The sequence below is a fragment of the Pygoscelis adeliae genome, unplaced genomic scaffold (assembly GCF_000699105.1).
Source record: "Pygoscelis adeliae isolate BGI_AS28 unplaced genomic scaffold, ASM69910v1 Scaffold220, whole genome shotgun sequence".
Classification (NCBI taxonomy): domain Eukaryota; kingdom Metazoa; phylum Chordata; class Aves; order Sphenisciformes; family Spheniscidae; genus Pygoscelis; species Pygoscelis adeliae.
Window position 1 is genome coordinate 115,030 of NW_008824049.1, and position 2,347 is coordinate 117,376.

Sequence of the window (2,347 nt, forward strand, 5' to 3'; positions counted from 1 at the left end):
GCACGCCCGTGCCCTCTCCTCCTGCTCGGCTGTCACACAGGGCAGCCCTCGCGGGATGCCCTCGGGGTGGAGGAAGGATATGTCTCCTCATGTCCTGCTGGCATCCTTTATGCATCCTACAGTTTCGCAGCGAGACGAGGAGGAGATCTTAGCTCGCCAGAGAGGCAGCTCTCCCTGGGTTTGTCTGGGTTGAAAGACCTGTGTCCCCTTGTCCCCTCAGCCAGGAGACAGAAATCACCATGAGCCATTCCCCCACATCTCCCTCCGGCCAAAGCAGCTCACAGCCTTTCTATCTCAGCTTGTTTTGTCGACACAACCTGCTGAGAACAGGATCAGTGTGAGTGTGATTGGCAGGAGCTCTGGCTAAGGGTACGACGGACTGATGTAACCAAGATTAGGACGTCACTCGGTTATTAATAATAATAATAATTATTATTGGCAAGTGAGCTATTTCCTTGCAAAGCCCTGTCCTGGAGCTATGGAGTCAGTGACGATGCATGTCACCCGGATGGGAGGCTGGCAGATGCCCTCCTGGCTGCCTCTTTCCAGCCTGTTGTAATTACCAAAATGCACCCTTCCCCCCGTGACAGCCTTGTGAAGATAAGGGAGAGAGAAGCCATGGATAACTTTTGTGACAAATTAGGAAAGGATACTTGAACAATTATTGTACCTTTCCAAAAGTATCATTACAGCATTACATTTCCACTGGAGGCGACCATTCCCCCCACTGCAGTCATTGCAACGCAGTCATTTAATGCTTCGTTCAGTCTGCAGCGTAAACCAGCCCCTTCCCTTTCTAATAGAAGTGGCAATGGTTGAGAGAAAGAGGGAGTTTTCTACCAAAGCTTGCTCTGCCTGTCCAGAAAGAAATATTCTGATCTTTAATAGTCTCTTCTGTCTCGAGCAATCTATGGTAAGGGCAAAAGCAATAAATAGTGCAAGGGCAAGGGAAACTCTCTTGTAATTATTATAGATGGGAGCTGCTTCCTGGCTCTCTATATTTTGTTACAGCTAGGGAGTAGTTTAGAGGTTCTGGATCCGAGTGCTGAAAGGTTTTAGATGCAGACAGTGCCTGGGCTCCAGCTGCATTTCTGCCTAAAAGCCCCAGCCAAGCCTGCTCCTGCTGTGCACTCACACCCAGCTCACCGCACGCAGGCAGCAAGGAGGGGGGATCACCTCGAGCTGCCATTTATCGGGGCAGGTGAACATGTGGGAACCCAAGCGTGGGAGGGGGAGTAGAGAGGCACGAGCAGGCTGCCATGCTGATTAATCTGTGATGCAAAACCCACATGCACTTGCTTGGGAGAGCTGCCAGACGGCTGCTCTGGGGACAGACGCTCGCGTGCCCCCACTGCGGTGCAGGGCAGGCCCGTGGCTCAGAGAGGGCTTCCCGCCAGGCACCCTGCCTTTGGGGTCCTCGTCGATGTAACATGGAAATCCTTGAATTAGGAGGAAAGACCAGAGCGCTGGGCTGTGGAAAATACAGTCCTGTAACTCTCCAGCACGCAGAGAGTGGTCCTGGGCAGAAACATTCATAGCTGCAAAGGCTGCAAGAGGCAGACATCTGATAATGCCGTTAGTCTGCCTGGGCTGGGTTCAAAGCCGAGCCTCGCAGAGCAAGGGCTTAAAATTCCTTCACTGGTCTGGTGACCCCTCTTGTGTCCCCATGAGATTTCCATTTATCTGTTGTGTTCAGATAAATATATTTAAAATTGAAATTTCACCCCCCTCCTTTCCCTTTTTTTTTTTTTTAAAGAGCCTTTCAAATATTCTTGGTTTGGTATATTATAAATTGTTGAAACTGAGAAATTTTAGTGTTTTTTAAAATGTTGGTAGAGGAAAATCAGAAGAGAGATTCTCTGCATAGCAGTTAGTGAAGCAGTTTATGAAGCTTAACTTTCGTTTTTCCCTCTCTGCTACTTAGTTCATTTATTAAACAGCCAGACAGAGAAACAAAATTATCAGGTGGCATTTACCTACAGTCCTTCTTTGGAAGACATTATTTCTCTTAAAATCTATGTCATATTGTCCCAGTACTGTTTTAGGGATCATGACCTCTCTCGCTATTTTATTAACAGTTCAGACTCATTCAAGGGAATTTGGTGCAGAGGGCTGTCCTGTCCCCCTCAAGTAAATGCAGAGGTTTCATTGACTGCTGGAGGATGACATTTGGACTGTGAGAACTCAGGCCAAGGCTCAGTCCTTCTTTCAGCTTCAAGGGGAGCTGCAGGAGGCACTAAAGTACCTTCAGCCTGTTACTGGTTGCTCAGCTGAAGGCTAGTAGCCTTTTCTCCGTACAGTCCTGGTATTTGACACACCATATTGGTCCATAGGTTATGGAGCGGTT